Genomic DNA, 21,083 nt, shown 5'->3' on the forward strand with positions numbered 1-21,083 from the left:
CCAGGCAGCAAGAAAAAATCATACATATAGACTCATGAACACATTAACTCAGCTTCTTTTCATGTTCTGATAACAGAGCATGGTGGATGGGAACCTGCCTTTGAGAGGTTCTCTTTCTGATTGGAAATGGATATAGAAATGTAATCAGAGCACGTCAAAGCAAACAACATCCTGAAGCTCCTGGTACCTGAGCCGAGTCATGGACATGGGAAGAATTATCCAAGTAAAGGGAAAAAGCGTGGGTTCCCAGTATTGCGTGAGTATGAGCCACTGCAAAGAGCTGCTGCTGCGGGTGGGGAAGGATTGAGGGGCAGTGGCCAGGATGAGCCTGGGCAAGTGGGCAGGGAGGGCCTTTTCTTGTCACGTCAAGGACAGAACACTCAGGCCCCCAGTAAAGGTAGGGGGAGACAAGGAGGAATGTCAAGTATGCAGAGAGACCTTCGTGCCTTGCTAATGATTAAGGGAGTTGTTTTTGCAGATGTCTGGGTCATTGAAATTCTGGAAAAAAAGGATTTCATGTTGAGAAAGGACCATGAATATCCCACACGAACATTCTGCATATCTGACTGTTCTGATTTTGGTAACTGGTGCATGGAAACCTCTGAACTGAAAGAAAAGGCACCAGTTCTGAGGCGTCAGCTCTTTGCAGGGTCCACAGCGCCTCCCGAGGATGCAAGCAGGGTGTCCTTTCATTTGTGGGCCACATCCTAATTCGTGGGGAGGGGAGAGAAGGCGCCATCAGCAGCAGCAGCTCCTCCAATGTGACGAAGAACAATATGAATGAGGGACTTGATTTGAAGAGAGCTGTGGCTGTGATTTAATTTAAGCCACCAGGTTAATGCATTTTTTTCCCTAATTTCAACCTTGGGTGCACTGCATTCATTTGCACTGGCCCGCATGGTTCTCAGTCAATGTTCTCAAGTCACTTTCATGCATAAAGTTGTTTCTTCTTAACTAGATTATGGGCTGCAGAAGGCAGAGGCTGTGCCCTTTCTTTAGGACACAGCCGTTTCCAGCACAAGGGCTGTATCTCGCCATCTGGTTAGGGGCTCCTCAGGATGGAGGTGTCCCCTGGATGTCTGCTGTGTACCAGGCACGGACAGGAGTGGGGATTCTGGGCTGAATGGGATGTGATCTCACCTTTGGGTATATGGGCAAGGGCACAGGCCGTGGTGGGGCAGAGGGGTTATGAGCTCAATGTGACGCGTGGGGAGGATGTAAAGGGTTGTCGAGCTGTTTACAGGGACACCTGGAGGGTTCTGGGGAGAAGTGGTGAGTCTCAGAAGGCATGAAGCGTGCAGAGCTCTCCCAAAGCATGACTTAGCTGAGACAGACAGATGGGACCGGGTAGTGGCTGGGCTGTGGTCCTCAGTGAGGGAGTCTGCAGACTTCACTTCGGAGGGGACAGGGGCCCACTTTGGGGGTGGAGGTGGGAAGTGGTTCAATCCCAAGACTCAGTGGTGGGATGGGGAGCCACGGTTGCCGTGGGCTCTGGAGGGGCCGCTGGCACCACTCTGACCCTCTGAACCGACTGTCAGGGCTGGATTCCCAGGGAGGGTCTCTGGAAGCGTTAACGAGGCCAGCGTGCCCTTTGGAACAGCATTCTAACGGCTTCACAGTGCACGACTCAATAACAGAGGAAGAGTCTACCAGACCCAATATGATTTGAAATTAAAGAAAAATGGACTGTATTAAAAATGGATTGCAGTGTTAATGGAAGATGTCAGGCTGACGGCTCCGAACGGCACTTGCTCTGCCGGAATCAGAGAATGGGCTTCAGGCCGAGGCTCCTCCCTGGCCGCTCACTGCCGCCCCAGGGCTACGAATGGCAGACAGAATGGAGTCTCCCCTGAAACCTCTGCTGGCCCCTCCCCAGGGCCCCTTGCCCCTTCCCACTTGCCGGGGCCTGTCAGTCACCCTCCCAGAGACACAGCCCAGCCCCGTGCGGAGCAGTTTTTCCTGGCACGTGTGCACCCTTCCTTCAGTAGCCAGGTCCTCTGGTCCCCACTTCCAGACCTGTTTCCAAGAGGCTCGGACCGAGTTCAACAAGGGCCTCTGTGGGCCCCATTTGACTTTCCCAGGAGGGACACCCAGGTTTGTAGGAGGAACATGGGAACCTTGACAAGGCCCTAAGGGGCGGCCTCGGAGGGTGGGGGCTGTGTGGGTGGTTCATAGGCTGCAGACCAGGTGCGCACGTGGAACCCTTGAGGGGACTCAGCGGCTGTCCCTCCACTGCCATGCAGGCTTCCTCCCATAGCCCATCCTCCAGCCTGCCCCCGGAGAATCCATTCCACCCCCTCTCTGCCCTGTGGTGTCAGTGGTGTCCCTGCCCTCCCTGACTCCAGGAATAAACATCGATATGGCCCAGCCAGTCCCAGATCTGCATCTACCCAGCAATTCAAGTGACTCGGAAATGAGCGTGGGACTCGAGCTGGCCCCACGGTGTGGGCGCTGGCCCTGCACTCTGGGGGCCGTGCGTGCCTCTCCCTGAGGGGTGTAAGTCTGCAGCCATTCTGGGACCAGGAGGCAGAACTGAGAGATGGGGAGAACCCCTCACCTGAGACCTGAACCCCACAAGATTCTGTTCCATGCTCATGGAATCACACACGCCCACACACACGCACGCCGTCTTCTCTTAGGCCAGTCTGAGTTCGTCACTGTCCCTGACCCCACGGACCCCACTCTCACTGAGGATGTCCTGGGGACCGACGGCTGGATGGACAGAAGAGAGGGCAGCAGTGCTGGGGCCCCATGGTGGGGCACTGGGTCACTCTTATGGAGGTGGGTGTCTGGAGGAATGAGAGGGAAGGAGCCCAGTGGGGGGCTCACGAAAGACCACTATGGGGGGACTGGCACCCTGTCAGTGTGGTGGGGGTGGCAGCAACGGTGAGGACCCTTGGGCAGGGGCTCTGGCAGAGGGGGAGCCAGGCCACCTCCAGACTATAAGCCTAGGGCGGCTTCACCTGCTCACAGATCCTGACACCCCTCAGAGCCCGACCCCTCCCCTCCCCATGAGTGTGGCTGCACTTGGCCCTTATTTCCAACAGAAAGAAGCACGAGTGGGGTTTGCAACATGACAGCCTCAGCTCCAAGGCTCTGCGGCTTCCTCCTGCCTCTGCATCCCCCCTGCCCCTGCCTCTCTCTCTCTCTCTGTCTCTCGCAGAAACCCGGCTGCCACACTAGAGATACCCACGCAGCTGTACGGGGGGCCCCCGTGGACACCCCTGGTCAGACCTCCAGACGATGCAGCCCCCCGGCCCCCAAGAGCTTCTGCTAGCATCGCCCAGCTGAGCCATTCTGCGTCCCTGAGCTCAGAAACAGTGTGGGGTCCGAGATCCGTGCTGTTTTCAGCCTGCGCATCTGGAAGAGAACAGATATAGACCCTTCGTGGCCACCCTTCCAGCAGGCGGCTGACTTCTCTGGGGTCACGGTCTCCGGATACGTGTGCAAAGCTGAAAGCCAACCACTGTGTTGCTGAAGGGACTGGGAAGAAAGACCTCCTCCCACTTCGCAGGCCCCGCACCGCCCTGCACCACCCGCATGGGGCCTGGCCTGGAGGGGGGTCGGTGGGTGACATGGCTCTGTCGGTTACTTCACGAGCTTACAAGATGCACAGTATCGTTGCTCAGGTCAGCGGGCAGAACGACGCCCAGGGCACCCCAAAGCAGCCGCTATGCCAGGATCCGACACTGGGATGAGCAGGTGGCTAGCAGCCAGGGGCAGTCAGCTCTGCTGCCTCCTAGGTGACTGCAGGTGAGCAGCGCGCTCAGCCCTGGGTTCTGCAGCCTTCAAAGAGCACCGGTCACCATGGGGTGTGCTGGGGCTTCCTCGGAACCGGGGGTGCCCCTCTGTGGCACCTAGTCAGAACGAGGGAGCTCTGTGGACCCCCAGAGGGGAGGGCGGGCTGGCGGGGGCACAGCTCTCCTCCCTGGGACAGGGATGTGGGAGGGGGCCAGCCGCTGGTAGGGCTTTCCTATGCTGAACTGAGATGTGTTTTTTTGGTTTTGTTTTTTTCCTGTTTTCACTTCTGGCCAATTAGTGTATTTCAGGCTGGTAAAACCAAGAAGCAAGAAAGAGCATCAGGAGAGCACAGGAGGCTTCGGGCTCAGCTCTGGAGCAGCCGGCGTCCTGCCAAACATGGTTTTACATCCTCTTTGTGACTTCCTACCTCTTTCTCACTGTTCTGCTCCAATACCAGTGATCAGGAGCCCTCAATCCAAGCCCGGCCAGCAGTCCTTCATCTTGTGGTCTTGGTCCGGCCCTGGGAGCTGGGGGCAAGGCGACTTTTCCCTCCAATAGTCTCCAATCCAGGTGGTTTCATGGGGCACCCCAGAAAGAGGAGGACCCTCACCGTGCCCCAGGGCAGGCGGCAGGCTGGAATCTTCTGGACGCCCACCTTCCAGCCTTGGACGCAGCCCACCGCACCCAGGACCATCTCCTGAGCAGGGACGAGAGGCCATGGAGAGAGGCCGTCTGGGGAAGTCAGGAGGGCACCTTGTTGGCCCTGCAGTGGCCTCTGGGGCCCGCATCTACTCAGTGCTGGGTGCATCTCTTCGGCTCCCTAGACCTCTGTTGCCACAAGTACTAAATGGGGACAATGAAGTCTTGAGAAATTACACAGCACGGCAAGAACCGTCTTGTTCCGAGGAAGCGTTTCCGAACTCGCCTTTGGTTTCCTTCCCTTCCCTCCCCGCTTGGGCCCAGTCCTGATGCCAAGAGGAGGCGAGCTGAGCCCTGACCGTGGAGGAGGGACAGGCGCCTGGAGGGCGTGTGCAGAGGGTTGGCGGGAGGATATGATGGGGGACAGTGTAGGCCAACAGCTGCGGTGCAGGCTCTGCCCGGGAAGCGAGCTCAGGGGGCGGAGCTGGGTCTGCGAGGGCCGCCGACCCGCCCTGTGCAGGAGTCCGGCACTGAGTGCTGCCCAGCGGCCCCCAGCCGTCCCTCTGGCCTCCAGCCTCTCCACCTGTGACAGCATTCTGCACCCTCACCACCCCCGACCTGTTCCCGGCGGCAGACACACGGGCTGCCCTGATGGCCGATGGGCCAGGTGTGACGTAAGCAGGGCCCTAATCTCAGCAGGGTGCCACCCTCTCTGGGGTCATCCTCCTCATTTGCACACAGGTGCCTGACAGCCCCCACCCCACAGTAGGCTGTGAGCCCCAGGGCCGTGTTACTCACCTTCCAAAGTGGCTGTTCCATTAAAGGGCAGCACTAGCATCTTCTAGACCGTCTGCCACACTCAGTCTCGCACACCACACAGCTTAGCCCAAGGCCTGACCGAGCCCCTTGTCCACAAACTGGGCACCTTGCCTGTTTTCCCAGCTGTCGAACAGAGAGGACAGCAGGTGCCTGCCTCCCCTCCCAAGTGGGGCCCCAGGGGCCGTGAGGTCAGGCAGGTGGAGGGCTGCTGTGGAGCAGCCCGCTGTCCCTGTCCCGCTGCCCTGTTTCCTTCCAGCCTTGCCTCCTTCCTTGTTCCTTGCAGGGTGCCCCATGAAAAGGTACAGGAGACCTCAGACATCCTGCTTAACTGTAGCCTTGGGCGGTTCCTGCCCTGGGCGCCGAGTCAAAGCAGAGTGTTTTCTCTCCGGGCAGGTGCCCGAGGCTCTCCTGTGATGCATTTGAAGACGAGGGCTCTGTCTGGAAGAAGGCACATCTTCTGCCAATGCCCTAGCTACGGGGACAGCCTCCCAGGGCCTCCGGGCTTCTCTTCCTGAAACTGCTACATGACATTCCTCTTGTCACCAAGGTGGGAATGACACAGGGCCTTATTGGATCTGACTCCCCACTCAGCCCCGTGCTGCTTGTTAAGGGCTGCAGCCAGCACGGAGAAAGCTAAGGAAGCACTTCTAGCTCCCGGAACGACGGTGACCTCCAGTCTCACGCCCCCACCTCTGAAGGTCAAGTGGACTGGCCCTTGGGACCAGGTCCGTGGTGAGGGCCTTCCCGGGGGTGGGGGGAGTGTCCATGGGAACCGGGGTCTCTTCTTTCCTTCTTCTTCGGTGTTGTGTGTCTTAGATGACTCTCTGGTATCCTCGAGGTTCGTGAACACTTTGCTGCTGGAATCCAGAGCTTCGTGGTGCAAGACGGTGGCTGAGGGACGGGAGCACTGCCCGGCCTGTGGTCCCAGCGAGCCAGCTGGCGAGGAGGTATCAAGCTCCTGCCCATGCGGCAGCAAATGGAAGGAGGTGTCAGATTTGGAAGGTTGAAGGGAAGGAGGGTGGGAAGCCAAAAACTGGCACCCAGAAGATGCCCACCTCAAATCCCCGGAACCTGTGGACCTGATCTTATTTGGAAAAAGGTGTCCGCTGGTGTGATGTAGGGTCTTGAGGTGGAGAGAGCGAGGACCACCGTGGGTTATCCAGGTGGGCCCCAGTCCAATGCCAGGGGTCCTCATAAGCCAGGGAAGAGGGGGATGAGACACAGAAGGGAGAGGCCATGTGACCATGGAGACAGAGCCCCGGGGGACGTGGCCACCTGCCAAGGGCTGTCTGGAGCTCCGGAAGCTGCCAGAGGCAGGAATGTGCGGAGGGAGAGCCGCCTTTCAGCACCCTGATGCTGGACAGCAGCCCTGCAGATCTGTGGGACCGAGCGGTTCCGCTCTCTGTGTGAGTCTGGGGCCGTTTGTCGTGGCAGCACCGGGAACCCGAGCCGAGAGCAGTGACCACGCAGACGTCAGCGTGTCTGTTGACAGCACTGTTGCTCCAAGCACAGACCCTACACAGACGCTCCATCTCTGACCAGGGGCTCTCCAATCTCCAGCCTGGGGACTCCATGAGCGATGGACTCCGCCCTGGCATGGGGAGGTCAGGCAAGGCTGGAGAACACAGCCAGTCCTTCCATGTCAGGTCCGGGGCTGGGACGGATGAGGCCCCAGGCCCGAGTTGGTGCACTGTCCTCACTCTCCCCGAGGTTTGTGCTCTTCCTGTGGTCTTTGGACACAAGGGTGCAGGCACAGGTTCTTGCTGCAGAATACTAAATCGGACGGAAGGAGAGAGAGCAACATCGAGAAGTTCCCTTTGAACGCCTCTCTCTGACTGCTTCCTGCCCACGTAGACGATGGGGGTGGGACTTGCCAGGTTGGGGCAACTTCCGTGTGGTGCTGGCCTGTCCACACAAAAGCACACACACACACACACACACACACACACACACTGTGGATGTTTTTGCAAATCATTTGCTATAACTCGATAGATCTTAGAGCTGGAGCTGTATCTACAGATATGGGTCTACCCCCTTTTTCCCAGCTGTTTCCCCACATTCCAGGACCTCTGTCCACTGATGAGCATTTGGGTGGTTTCTGATTCTCAGGAATAACTCAGCTCTAGCCCCTATCCCCTCACATGCTGTGGTGCACACTCATGAGTGTTTCTTCCTGATAGGCAACTAGATAGGGATGCCAGTTAGTTCCATTTTGACAGATCCTGCCAACTGTCTTTCAAGAGGCTTTGATAATTTATGCTCTCACCAACACTATGTGAGTGCATCTCCTATGTGCTCACCCTTTGGCACCTGATATCATCAGTCTCAAGTTTCCCACCCCACTGGGCAAAAAAAAAAAAAAAAATTAGTGTTGCTTTACTTTACCTTTCCCCAACTTCTTTGAAGCTGGGCATCTCTGATCATATAGAGTTTGGGTTCTTCTACCCTGAGCTGACCACACCCTTTGTGTCATTGACCTTTTCTTGTTGATTCATGGGTGCTCTTTACATATTAGGGATATCGAACCTTTCTAATTAAAGACCCAACAAATATTTTTTCCCAAGTTTCTCTCTTTACAACCTTATTTCTGGTGACTTTTTATCACATATAGAAAAAATTTTCTATGGCCTTAAATATTTCAATATTTTCCTTTATGTTTTATAGGCTTGTATCTTTCTTAGAGGTATTCCTGAATTCTAAAATTTTAAGACTATACTATATTTTAAGATCTTATGCTTTTTTTTCTAAAAATAAGTTTAGCTTTATAAACTGGCCTAGAATTTATTTTTGAGCATGACATGATATACACATTTAACTTAATGTTTTTCTCCAAATGCATTGCCAATCATCCAAACTTTTAAAGAACTTCTCCTGCCCTTGCATTGAAGAGAGCATCTTCTGTTGTAAAGTAAATTCTCATGAGCACAGGGGCCTGTTTTTGGATTTTTATCCTGTCTTCTTCATCTATTATCCGTTTCTGTACCCATGCTTTGTCATGCTTTGATTCCTAGAGCATGAAATTCCTGCATACCCTTGCCCTTATTCCAAATTCTCTAGGATCTCTTGGCCCTTCCTATCTCCACCTGTGTCAGTGTCTCTTGTGTGCCCCCCTCCCCGAAGGGCTCAGGGCCACTCCACCTTGGTGCCACCTGCAGAGCCAGGACACCGTAAATGGTGGGCACACCACACCTGAGATGAAAGAATGGAAGCACAGGCAGGATTTTCTCCTGATTTTGTGACAAGGGCTCAGTGTTTTCACTAGATCACATCAGTTGTCCTGATGCTGGGTCCAAGCCCCAATGTCTCCACAACAGGCCATCAGCAGTCCATGGCCCAGTGCAGGCCTCCTCTAGGACACTTACAGTCACATCATCCTGAGGCTTGTTCTAGCTTAATCCCCATTTTACAGATGAGGGACCTGAGGCTCAGAGTGGCTTGTGGAGGGTAAACTGGAAAACAATGAACTCGGATTCCAACCTGCATCTGTCCAATGTTTGGGGCTATTTCTTAACCATGAAACAGCACTTCTTTCTAGTAGCAGGTCAAGGCCCAGGAAGGTCAACAGCCCTTAATCCCAACCTGGTCTGGTAAACAAAGCAAAGTGAAGTTCTCAATAAAAAGACATGGAAGGGAGACCCAAGGGGCTCAGAGGTCACCAAGTCCAGCTGTCCACTTGAGGAGAAATGAAGCCCAGAGTAGGGGATCTTGTCAGGAGCTCTTCCAAAGTGACAGACTCCACTGCCAAAGTAGGACCTTCACCTTTGTCTACAGAATCCATCTGGTCTTGGACCAGGATGCCTGCAGCACTGTCCTTGAACAAGGAGGGCCAAGGGTCAGGTGTGGCAGTGCTCCCCATTTATGTGGGTTCTGGGTGGGTTTGGGGCAGTGTCCCTGATGCAGAAAGAAAGAGAGCCTGTGCCTCTCCAAGCCCTGAGGGAAGAAGCAGGTCTATGTGGCCCACGTGGTTGGCAGGGAACAGGGCCAGCCCAGAAGAGGCTCCTCATCTCCTCACCTCGGCATCTGGGCTCCTTGACAACCACAGACAACAGCCAGGTGTGATGCTTGGGGCCAAATCCAATGCAAACCCCATTTCCTTTCTGCCAGAGAAGATGCCTCCCTCCTGCCCCGATGAAAGTGTCTGTTCCTGAAATAAATTTGTCGGTGCCTGCACAGCCCTGAGCCCAAATGACAGCACTTTTATTGAATCATGCCTTTGGTATCATGCTTATTGGATAATTGGGACTAAACAACTTTCCCTATCTTCTCTCTTCTCCTATGGGGCTCAAGTTCAGATATCACACAAACAATGGCCACAGAGGGTACAGCTGTGTCCACTGGCCAGCCTCCCAGAGTGATCTCAGGATGGCAGAGATGGCTCAGATAGTCACTAATGTCTGTGCTCAAACAGCTGTTACCATCCCTGACATCTCAGTCTGACCAAGACCACACCATCACCACCCTCACCTGCCCGCGGTGTCACCTCCAAAGCCTTGGAAAAACCACAACCATCTTTAGCCCTACATTTGTAAATTAGCTCCACTATCCCCTGCCCTCTTTGTTCCTTATTGCTTTGCTATGATATAATATATTATTTTGCCATGTCCATTAACTAAAGAATAACTAATCAAAATTGTGTTATATTCGTACAGTGGAATGCTACTCAACAAGAACAGAAAATGAACTCTTGATATATTCAGCAATAATAATGAATCCCCAAAAATGTTGAATGGAAAGGTCAGATACAACAGAGAGCATTTTGTATAATTTCACTTATATGAAGTTCCAATTAACATATGGCAGTAGAAATCATAACAGTGACTTCTTCTGAAGGAGGAGAAATAAATGCCAAATGATATGACAGGAACGTTAGGATACAAGAAATGTTCTGTATATAATTGTCAAATTTCATCAAACTGGACTCTTAAGGCTTTTGAATTTACTTAATAGACCTTATATCCTGATGATAATAATAATAATAATAAAACTCATGAATGCTGTCCTAAAACTTCCATGGATGGGAGAGACTTGTACATCTGCCCAGGATGGAGCAGGTGGTAAGGAAGGCCCTCCTCACATCAACAACCATAAGACTTGTCAATAAAGAGGAAGCATGTCTTTTTAGCAGTGGGCGCCAAGTAGTGCAAGAATGCAATCCATGAGACAAAGAGATCTTCTACAGTGACGTCTAAGATTGCCCAGCAATCTTCCTGGGGACAGTTTCCAGCCGTGGTCAAGAGGGCTGGGTTTGAATAGACATGAGTGCCCCTCTGAGCTCTCAAGGCAGAACTCAACTGTGGGCCACTTGGAGCTGCCGGAATCTGTGGGACAGAGATACAGAGAACAGGGACTTGAACAAAGAAGGGACACCAAAAATGCTGAAACTCTGGAGCAAGGGCCAAAGTCTAGAGGAGGATCTATTCTGAACCCCACCCCCCCATCAAAGCCTAGAATGAGCTCCTGGCCAAAGCTGCAGGGCACACAGAAGTTGTGGATTGTATCCCTCTGGCTTAGAGGGGTTTGTGAAACCCCCCTGTACTTGCTTGGATCTGCCAACAATGGGAACAACCAAGCTTCCATGGACTTCAGGTCTTCAGCCTGTGGGGAATGGCCCATCACAGGAGAGCCAAGTCTCATCAGAGGAAGAAAGCAGAATCCAGAGTCATTACCACCAACTATGTACAGTGGCTAGAATTCAATAAGAAAAATAATGATTAAACAAAACAAAGGAGTAGAAAAACGTGATTCTTGCTCAAGAAAGATGAAGCACTCAGTAGGATCTGACCTTGAGAAGGCTCAGGAGCTAGATGCACAGATAAAGACTTTAAAGCAATTCTTGTAAACATATGCAGAAAGATAGCTTCAAAGATTTAAAGGAAATGTAATCTTATGAGTGAACAGATAATAGGCAATCTCAGCAGACAAATGAAAACGGTGAAGAGGAACAGAGCAATTCTGGAACTGAAAGTTACAATTGCTGAAATTAAAAATTAACTGAATGACTTTATAGAAATTTGGAGATGTCAGAAAAGTCAGTGAACTGGAGAACAGATCAATAAAAATTATCCAGTCTGGAGAACCAGGGGAAAATGGAGAAAAATGAACAGGACTTCACAGTGATAATACCAACAGTCTAGTGCAGAGGGGTAGAAACAAATACTTGAAGAAATAGTGACTGAAACTTCTAAGAGTTGATGAAATTATCATGAGTTTTAAAAAACCCAGCTAGGGAGTTTAAAAATATTTAAAAGTAGGGGTGCCGGGGTGACTCAGTTGGTTTAGTGTCTGACTCTAGGCTTTTGGCTCAGGTCATGAGCTCAGGATTGTGAGACGGAACCCCGTGTCAGGTTCTGCACTGGGCGTGGAGCTGGTTTATGACGCTTTCCCCTTCCTTCTCCCCAACCCCAAGCCCCCATCACACATGTGTGCTCTCTTTCTTTCTCTTGCTCTCTCTAAAATGAATAAACAAATAAAATCTCTTTAAAATTTTGAAAGTAAGTGATTTTAAAAGCATACTGATATTTGGGAGTAAATCTTAACTTTAAATGCACTTAGCAAACAACAGAAAGTAATAAAAACAGGGTAAATTTTCAGCAAAAGAAGCTAAAAGATAGAACAATGGCACAACCAAAAACAAAACAAAAAAAAAAAAAGAGGAAGAAAAGAAAAAAAGGAAGAGAATAAAAAGGGATAAAAGCAGACACTTAAAAACAGAAAACAAAGGAGACAGATCGCAGTTGGATTTGTTTTCTTTTCTTTTCTTTTGTAAGGAATAACATGAGAGGACGGTCTCCAATGGGCTGGGTGGAGAGAACACACAAATAAACAGACTGGAGGGCAGAAGAGGAAACACTTTAAGTTCCCTTACGTTAATAGATTTGAAAGCTCAGAAGAAGTGAGTAATTTCACAGAAACAAAGCAAAAAACTGTGTACAAATACACAATGATAAGCTGTCTTCTGGGAGGAGGCACTTTTAATGCATATAATCAACAAAATATTAGTATTCATAATATACAAAGAATCCCCATGCATCAAGGAAAAGACAAAATAGCCCAAAGAAAAATATGTAAAAATACATCAGTATGGATTTCACAGAAAACAGATACAGAAACAGCCAATAAACTACATCAAGCCATCAGGGAAATGCAGATTACAGCCCTGAGATGGCGTCTCAGCCCCAGCAGACGGGCAAGATTCAGCACATCCAGCAGGAGCGGAGGCTAGCAAGGACACGGGGGCTGGCAAAGGTCATGGCTGTGGTCTCAGCGTAAGTGGGTGCAATCCTTGGGAGGAGCAGTGCTGTGGACTTAATGCGGATGGTCCCCAGATTTGTATGGAGCCCAGACAGGCCGTGAAGAGGTTGTGAGGGCAGAGCTCCCATGATGGGATCCGTACCCTTACAAGAAGAGATGGGGAGACCTCTCTCTCTGCCACAGGAGGACACAGTGGGAAGGATCTGCAGGCACCTCAACGGCCAACGCCCACCCCCGGGTGGTGAGAAAGGAGCTCCAGCAGTGGGAGCTCCCCCTCCGGGGTGTTCTGTCACACAGCACGAGCTGACTGAGACATGTACACAAGGAGAACGTCGTCGTGCTGCACGCGCACCTGGCCCCAGACCCAGCAACTCCACGCTCAAGTAAGAACCAGAGACTCACGCGTGTGTGCACAAGGGGGCATGCCCCTGTGCTGTCCACTGCCTCTGAAGGTGTGGTTCGGCCGACCTGGGCATGCTCCTGCAGCTGCACACCAGCCAGGAGCCCGACGGGGCACTGCAGCCGCACGCAGACAAGGATCAGCCCCCCGAGAACGAGGTGCGGCGGGAAGGGTGGACAGCAGATGGGGGAACAGAGTGCAAAACCGCATACGGGAAGGGCGCAGTCCCCAAACCCAAGCAGTGCTGCAGGGGTCCTGGCAGGTGGGGTGATGGGGATGTCACCAGTGGGAGGGGCCACTGGACTGCCCGCGGTGACCGCCCCTGGAGGCCCCAGAGGAGAGAAGAGTCACTTGGTGATGCTCAAGTGCACAGTGTGTGTTCCTCATTCCACGCCGTTCTCAGCGTGTTTCTTTCTTTTTTAAGATTTTATTTATTTTTTGACACAGAGAGAGAGAGATCACAAGTAGGCAGAGAGGCAGGTGGAGAGGCAGGTGGAGAGGAGGAAGCAGGCTCCCCGCTGAGCAGAGAGCCCAATGTGGGGCTCGATTCCAGGACCCCGGGATCATGACCTGAGCTGAAGGCAGAGGCCTCAGCCCACTGAGCCACCCAGGTGCCGCCTCAGCGTGTTTCTGAGCGAGATCACTTGTCTCATCTGCAGCAGCCCAGACGTCCCTCGGAGACATGACTGGGAGCGAAAGCAGCCAGACCAGAGAGGAGCGAGCGGCCCTGGCTCCAGTCAGCAGGTGGTCCTCTCGTGGGGCAGCGCTGGCTGCCAGGGTGGCAGGGGACCTGGGGGTGCAGGGGCACAGGGGGGCTCACGGCCTGGCATATATTACCATGTAAACAGTGCTCAGGTTGCACGTGCTTGAGGTTGCACGTCAAGGGAAAACAGTAGGAAACACTGAGACTAAATGTGGCAGGGTATCCCGGATGGGGTCTGAGCAGAACAAAGGACGGACCTTAGGAGCTCACCGCGGACGGGACTGGTCCCTTAACTGGGTAAGCGCACCGCGCTAACGTCAGAGGTGATGGAGGCGGTTGGGGGCGGCGTCCCCAGGAAGCCTCTGCAAATGATTCTGCAAGTCAAAAACTGGTCTAAAATAAAACTTATTTGAAAAGTAAGAGGAAGGTAAGCAGACGCCCCTCCCTGTCACATAACCCCCCTTCCTGTAGGCAGAAACCCCAGGTGTCAGAGGGACCTGGAAATCCCGCATGAGCCCCCAGCCTGCCCCAGGGTCCCGGCTGCGGTGCCCCCAGCTGCCCGTGTTCGGGACACGCCGTCCCCTCAGCATCCTCCTGACAAAGCGTGTGGGCTCGTGGTGCAGAGTCACCAAGGCCCCACGACGGCCACTCTGGGCCAGCTCCCTGCCAGGAGTCAGCGCCCACAGGAGCCACCACTCCGCACTGAGGGCTCTCCGCCTGGCCGCCGCTCCTCAAGCTTGGAGAACCCCCGAAGCAGTTCCTGATGTGGTGGAGCTCTGGAGAGCCACGGTGGGGCCCGGGGGGAGCACACCCCAAACCCCGCATGCCAGAGATAGGCCTGGCGCTCCCCAGCGGCCCACCCCGGGCTCAGGGCTGGTGCTGGCAGTGGCCGGATGCCAGGACAAGCCACCATGGCCTGTGGCCCCAAGAGAATGCTCCATTCCCTCTCCGCACCATCCTTCACCCCCAGTGGGCATGAAGGAGTTCTCAGGGGGAGCTGAGGGAGGGGTCTGAGAGTCAGGACCCTTCCCACGTCCGCTCTGCATCCCCGGCCATCCGGGCAGATGGGTGCCACTCCAGAGGGCTGGGTGGGGTAGCCTGGCTGCCCGAGGGAGACCCTCAGAGCCCCCCCGCCTCCCGGGGTGTGCCTCCAACAGGGGTGGACAGGTAACTGCTCCCACTACCTGCTCCCAGCCTCGCCGTGATGCCTGACACCCGGTCCCTGAGGCCCAGGGCTCCTGCTGTCCCCGGGGAAGGCCGTGCACCAGAGTTTTAATTAACACCAGACAGGAGTCATTTGTATTCTCTAGAAGACCTGGAGTTTTCTCCATGGAAATTTTCTCCCTCTGGGACAGACACATAACTGGCTAATATTTTTATTAATAGACGTGGATGGCTGTTAAAAATAAAGTTCTCTCCCACTAACTCGTGTAAGCAAGGCAGGATGGGCGTCTGTCCAGGCTTCAGCGGACGTCCGCCCCCCCGCCCTGTGCATTCCGCGTCCCTCCTGTGTGCCCCCCCGCAGCCCCCCAGAGGCCGGCCAATGTCGCCAGCAGGAGGCCTGAGAGAGAAGGTTGACTGTCCCTGGCGGAGATCTGCTCCTCAGTCACCCGTACCTGCAGACTGTCACCGAGGGCCACGTGCAAGCTGAGAGCCAGCTTTGGGGGAGGTGCCAGATGCGGCAGGGGCCAGGGGGACTCCAGCAAGGTGGCAGGGCCCACCCCTGGGCCTGGCAGCATCCTCAACGGGGCCTGTGCTAAGCCCCGGGGTCATGTGCGGGGTTTTACACAAACCTACGGGGCCCCACTTGGCTTACCCATCGTTCCCTTGACACTGAGATCCTGGCTGGAGGCACTTTGCAGGAGCCTCCCCGCCCAACCCCGGAGCCACCATCCCCTGCACTGACCTTCCACGCCTCACAGCCCCAGGAAGCTGTGCGCCCCCGGGCACACTCTGGTGTCACCCTCGAGATTGGCCAGGCCCTCCCAGCACGCGCCCCAGCGAGGACTCGGAACAGCTGGGCCGGCTCAGCGGGAACCTGCAGCTTACGGAGCACCGGAGCCTGAACGTGGGAGGGGCCCGCGGCCTCCATCCCTCTCTCCGCAGGCTTGCTGGGCACTCGGCATCCGGCACACGCCCTAGATCTCAGCTTGCGCATCTTGGTATTGAGTATTTTCCTCATTAAGTCTCAGTGGTCTGAGCGGGGTTGGGTTGGCACTCTCTCCTGGCAGGGCCCGAAGGGTCACGGGCAGCATCCTGTGGACGATGGGGCCAGAGCAGCCTGAGCACTGGTGATGGCCTTGTCCCCAGAGCAGCGCCACCAGCTCCCGCTGGTTCTGCTTTGCCTCCGCCACGCTGACCGGCAACAGTGGGGTGGTGGGTGCGAAGCCCGCCTGCGTCCCTGAGTGTCAGCATGAGCCCTCGGGGGGCTCTCGGGCGTGAGTCGCCGGACGGCTGGACGGCTTGGCCTGGCCTGTCCTGATGGACACGCTCGAGAGAGTTTGTTTCTTCTCTCTGATCGCGTGCAGGTCCCGGGGAGCCCAGCCTCATGTGAACAAGTTAGAGCATCAGCACGGCCCCCACGGAGAAGTGGGTGAAGGCCTTCCTTGCCTGTGCCTGCCCCCCACCGCCGGCCTCCAGGTCCCCCACCTCTTCCAGCCCCCAACTCGGGCCACATCCCTCCCTGCCCAGGACTCCCCACGGGGACGCGACGTGCGGGTGCTCCCTCCCTCCTTGGAGCCCTGGGGGCTGAGTGTGCAAAGCATAGACACTTGCTGCATACATCCTTGTGGCACCTGTTTATGACAATATCCCTGCTGAGTGCTTGCTGTATGCATTTCCTTTAGGAGGCGCCAGGGCACCCGTTCTGCCTTTGTGGAGCAGGCAGGTGGTAAGATGTGCTCCGGGAGCTGGGAGTCCGACCCGCAGAGGCGGGGCTGGGGCTGCGGCGGGGGTGAAAAGGAGGAGGGGTCGACTGGTCTTGTCGTCGGGGAGGGGCTAGGCAGTCTTCTTGGAGGGGCTGCATGGAAGTCACCCAGGAGCAAACCTGCACTTGGGCCCAGGTCTCTCGGTCTCTGCCCAGAGCTCTCCCCACCTGCTCAGGAGGCGAGGCCAGCGCACAGCCCTGGGAGGGAGGGACCGCTGACCATGAGGTCTCGAGCCCTCTAGAGTCAGGCTCCTGTTGGGCTGGGAGGGACCTCAAGCAGACACCAGGGAGAAGAACGTGAGCCCTGAACCTCCCGAGGAGAGTTCGCTGCCCCCACTCGGTGCTGCCGATCCTGCCCCTTGGCAATCTTGGCCTGGCTGCCTGTCCTCTTCTGAGTCCAGTGTGGTCTCTGGAATGGCCTGGGTGAGGGCAGCTGAGCCACGGCCAAGAAGGTGGCTTTTCCCGTTACCGCAGATCCCCAGCGAGTCACAGTCCCAGCGATCATCAGTGCGGTTCTTGCCTCCACAGCCACGCAGGCTCGCCTCGCCTCTGGAGGTCCCTGCTGGGCTGTGCGCGTTGGTCACGGCTCTATCCACACGTCTCCCCGCTCTGTCTCTCGGAGGCCTCACCCAGCCTTCCAGGTGAGCACTTAGGAGCCACAAAGACCTCAACCGGAGCCCCGAGGTTCCAACGGGCTCAAGCGTTCCCAGGGACAGACGACCTTCCACCTGGGCCTCCCCCGATCATCGGAGGATGAACTGGGATTCTGGTGAGGAGGACGCAGGGGTGTTTGGGCTCCTGTGGGGAAGGCACCTGCCTCCCACCTCCACCCCGGTCCACCACAGCCCCTTGCTGCCCCGGGCTCCTCTCCTAGTTGTCCCCCCGGCCAAGCTGGGTCCTATCTGGGGACCTGAGCTGCCCAGGGGAGAGGATGGACCGAGGCAGGGAACAGCCTGGGTGGGGCCAGGAGTCAGGAATGGGGCTGGGGGTAGCAGCGGGCCCCCCAGGCCGCACCCCCACCACCGCCACACAAAGCAACCCTGCGGCCCATGTGGAGGTCACTGCAGGGGACATAACCGCCCTGTTCCTGGGCACCTGGAACGGAATATTGCTCTTCCCGGAGGAGCCGCAATCTTTCTTCCTGACCCCCACCCCCCACGCAGCCTCTCTGAGGTCATGACCAGGGCACAAGGCCTCACCCTTCAGCCTGGCAGCGACAGCGACAGCAGCGTTCCCGTGGGGCTGCTCTCCGCTCTGGCAGCCCCGAGGCCCAAATGAGCCAGCAAACGGAGACAGATGGCCGGGCATTCCGGGGCTTAAATTGCCCCTCCACCCGGCGCTGGCCGTGCCTCCTCTCCCGGTGATCATTGAAAAACACTTTTCCTCCACATAATGGCCCAATTCATGAGCTTCCTGATAGGAAGCAAAAACGTATATCTAATAACAGATTAATGGGGACAGAAGGGGAGAAGGCGGCCAGCAGAGGGTCAGCCCAGCAGGAAAGAGGGGGAGTTCCCTGCTACGGAGCAGCCCCCCCAACCCCTGCCGCCATGGCGCCTCCCAGGAGAGGTCATCAGGGCCACGGGGACATGGACCTCATCATGCTTAAGCAGCAAATGGACAATGGATTGACAGGGCTCATCCGTTTTCCTCCCAGCTCTGCCTCTACAGAAATAGAGGGACAAAGAGGAGAAACCTTTCCAAGGTCATATAATAGGTGCGGCAGGGCATGGTGTTGGGTCCGCACCTTGGTGATGGTGATGGTGATGATGGAGATGGCGGTGATGGTGGTGATGACAATGGTGGTGGAACTCATAACGACAGTGTTTGCTGAGCCGCACACTGCCGCTCCACGACGCTGTGCAAGCCCTGTGTCCTCTAGTCCTCTTCGTCCTCACCATGGAGTGGATGGACTCTAAGGTCTCACATGCAGTGTGTCTCTGTGTGCACTTGTTTCTAGAAGACCTGGGGCTTGCATAGCTCCCAGGATTGAAGCAACAATGATAGCATCGTAAGATGATGGGGATGGTGATGGGTGATGGTGATGGCAGTGACAGTGATGTAATGATGGCAGTGGAGGTGGTGGACATGACAATGTGGGGTGGTATCAATGATGATGGTGATGATGGTTGTCATGGTGGTGGCGATGGTGGTGACGATGATGATGGAGGTGATGATGGTCATGGTGGTGGCGATGGTGGTGACGATGATGATGGAGGTGATGATGGTCATGGTGGTGGCGATGGTGGTGACGATGATGATGGAGGTGATGATAGTCATGGTGTGGCGATGGCGATGGTGGTGACGATGGGTGATAATGGTCGTGGTGACAATGATGAGGGAAGTGGTGATGGTCGTGGTGATGATGGTGGTGATGATGGTTATGGCGGTGATGGTGGTTGTGGTGGTCATGGTCATTGTGGAGACGACGATGATGGTAGTATTAACAAGGAGAGCACTGATGGAGAACTTGGGCCTGGCAGTGTCCTGAATTCTCAACACTTCACCTCATGTCATCCGCACCACCACTCCGAGGCGTGCACTGTTAGTAACTCCATTCTGTAGGTGAAGGAAATGAACACACTGAGTCACACAGCCCCTGGTCCCGAGCAAGAGCCACGATTTAAGCCCGCCTGGAGCCCACCTCCCCAGAGCCCCCCTTCTCACCCCCAAGTCAGCGAAGGCTCTCAGCAGCCCCCATGAGCTCCCCACCAGTCTTAGTGGTGTTCCCTTGCCTCTCATCACAGTCCCTGGCAGCCAGCACTGTGCGTCTGCTAATTACATGTTTTATTGTCTCGTTTGCCGTTAAATATTGTCTGCACCCACCATTAAGCAAATCCACCTCCTTCCCGGATCTACCCCCACCCGAACGCCTGCACGCAGCCCTTGGGGTTTGCAGTTAGCCAGCCAGCCAGGCTCTGAGGCCGGGATTCTCCTCCATCCTCCCAGCTGAGTCCTCAGCAGCCCCCGATACGGTCCCGCTACTCTCCCTGCCCAGCACCAGGGGGATCTCCCACAGAAGCCTGCTCCATCATTTCCCGCGCACGTCCTCAGGTTTTCTCAGGGTGCACACGACATCAGCCACAGGCTGGACAAGACATTCCAAACTCTTCCTGCAGGCAGGTGCCAAGCAGGATTGCCGTCAGCACAGCTCCATCCCTGGCAAGGCCAGCAGCTCGCCCACTAGAATCCCTGCACTTGATGCCTCGGGGACCCAAGGCCAGACCCAGACAGAGCCCACGCCTCCTGTCACTGCCCGTGGGCTGCCCCTGAGATGTCAAACCTTCCTCCCCAGAAGGCTGTCACTACACTGTGCTCCCTCTCTACCCCGGAGGCCCCTGTCCTTGGTCACAGGCCTCCCTGGGTGGGCCTTGATTATCCTCCCCTCCCACAAATCACAGGGCCAGGTACAGTCCATCCCAGCCAAGGGCCGCGCTCTGTTCCCCCATCACAACACTCCGCTGCTCCCTGAGGACCACACGCTGCCGCCCAGCTTGCCACCACCCATCACTCAGCGTAACCTCAGTATTTAACTGGTATGATCTTTGTCGCCGGCACCACCTCCAAAACCTCCGCTGCAGATACCACCCTCCCCCCGGGCTCCCAACTGCCAGCCTGGAGGACTGTCGCTCCAAGGCTCCGTCCTGGGCCACCAGCCTCCTCCAGTCTCTTGACCCTTCAACTGTCTGCAGGTCCCCCAGCCCGGGGTTTGCTCCATGCCCCTCCCACACTGGGGCTTTCCCGGCGTTCTGGCCCAAATCTGATCTTGGTCATTGCTTTCCTTCGGTCTGGCTTTCCATCACACCTGGTGGGAAACCCGAACCAGACCCACCTGGTGTTCTGCTTCTCCGCACCTGTCTGGCCCTGTCTGGTCCGCTTCCTGTCCCCAGGAGGGCACCCACAGCTCTGCTGTGGCAGCTCTGACCAGGGGCCAGCTCTCCCACTGCATGGAGCCCTGCTCCCTCCCCAACACATCTCCTGTCCCCCTCTCCTGCCTAGAGGAACAATTCTGAATTCCTACCTAATGCCAAAATTTTAGCACCTTCCATCTGAGACTTGCGTCCAACAGCACGTCCCCCTTCCCAGAGGTAACAGGAATGGGCACAACCCTGGATGTCTGCACAGACATGACCTTGCCGTGGAAGGTCATTGTGTCCTCTGGGTGCTGGTCTCAGGTCCTAGCCACAGTTTTTTAAAGTCTGCTGATGTCAGCTTTAGCAAAGAGTTGCCGCCCAGGGTGACAGTGACCCCTTGCACAGATGGAGACGTTTCGTGCCTCGGGCCCTCCCTCTTGGGAGAAGCTGGAGTTCGAACCGCACACACTGCCCCTCGCCTAACAAGCTCCGAGGTCGCAGCGGTGGGCGAGTGAACAGCATCTCCCCTCTAGCTTTGCTGCGGGACGTGCCACCCCTCCTCGGTCAGCAGGACCAGGGCCCCGCCACACCTCCTGCGGCCCGTGGGGACGGACGGGCAGCACCAGTGACATCAGGGCCCCTATTCCAGGATCCCAGCACCTCCCTGCAAGGCTGGAGCTCTCATCCTCGAGACAACAAGGCCTCATGCTTGGGACCCAAAGGCCTTTGCTATTTGGTCCCAGTGCCCTG

The sequence above is a fragment of the Mustela nivalis genome (assembly GCF_964662115.1).
Source record: "Mustela nivalis genome assembly, chromosome: 2".
In the NCBI taxonomy this organism is placed as follows: domain Eukaryota; kingdom Metazoa; phylum Chordata; class Mammalia; order Carnivora; family Mustelidae; genus Mustela; species Mustela nivalis.